Raw genomic sequence first — 896 nt, forward strand, 5'->3', positions numbered from 1 at the left:
GCTTTCATTCTCGCAATACAGTGTGTGTGTTTGTGGTGTGTGTGTGTGTGTGTGTGTGTGTGTGGCCCGTGTGTGCATCTCTTTGTTTGTCTAATAAGTCACCTTCCTGGAGCCCTCTCTCCAGGGTGCGACCCGGGCAGCCACTGCCACGGCCCAGACCCTGCTGAGGCAGGGAGCTGAGGCAGGGAGCTGAGGCAGAGAGCTGAGGCAGGGGGCTGAGGCAGAGAGCTGAGGCAGAGAGCTGAGGCAGGGAGCTGAGGCAGGGAGCTGATGCAGGGGGTTGAGGCAGGGGGCTGAGGCAGGGGCAGGCATCAGGCATGCCAGCCATGAGAGGGTGAAGAGGGGGCGTCGAAGGAAGGTGCCAGGGTGACTCACGGGCCTCGACGGGGGGTGGAGGCAGAGGGGGGTGGAGGAGAGGGGGGGGAGGAGAGGGGGGGGGGAGGCGGAGGAGAGCTCAGGCAAGAGAGAGAGAGAGATGCTGGCTCGGTCGTGACCTCGTGACTTTCACGAGGGTCGCTATCAATCGGCGTGGAGAGCGCTAGTACCTGATCACCCCCTCCTCCCATCCCCACACGCATCCAACGGAACAAAAAGCTCCCAGAGACCCAAAGATGCCCCCCCCTCTCCTCCGTAGCCCCCGCACCCGCACCCCCACCCCACCCCACCCCCGCACCCCCACCCCACCCCCACCCCCTCCCGCACCCCAACAAGAAAGAATACAGGAGAACGGGGGACATTTTGTCTCGTCGTTCCAAAACAATTAGAGTTTCTGAAACAGGAAGGTGAGGGCGTGATAGAGGCTCAATCTCTCTCTTTCCTTTTCACCCTTTTGTTTCTCCGAGAGCAACGCTGCCGTCTCTCACCGTCGAGGTGTGACGGGTGTGTGTGTGTGTATG

The sequence above is a fragment of the Osmerus eperlanus genome, chromosome 10 (genome assembly GCF_963692335.1).
Source record: "Osmerus eperlanus chromosome 10, fOsmEpe2.1, whole genome shotgun sequence".
NCBI lineage: Eukaryota > Metazoa > Chordata > Actinopteri > Osmeriformes > Osmeridae > Osmerus > Osmerus eperlanus.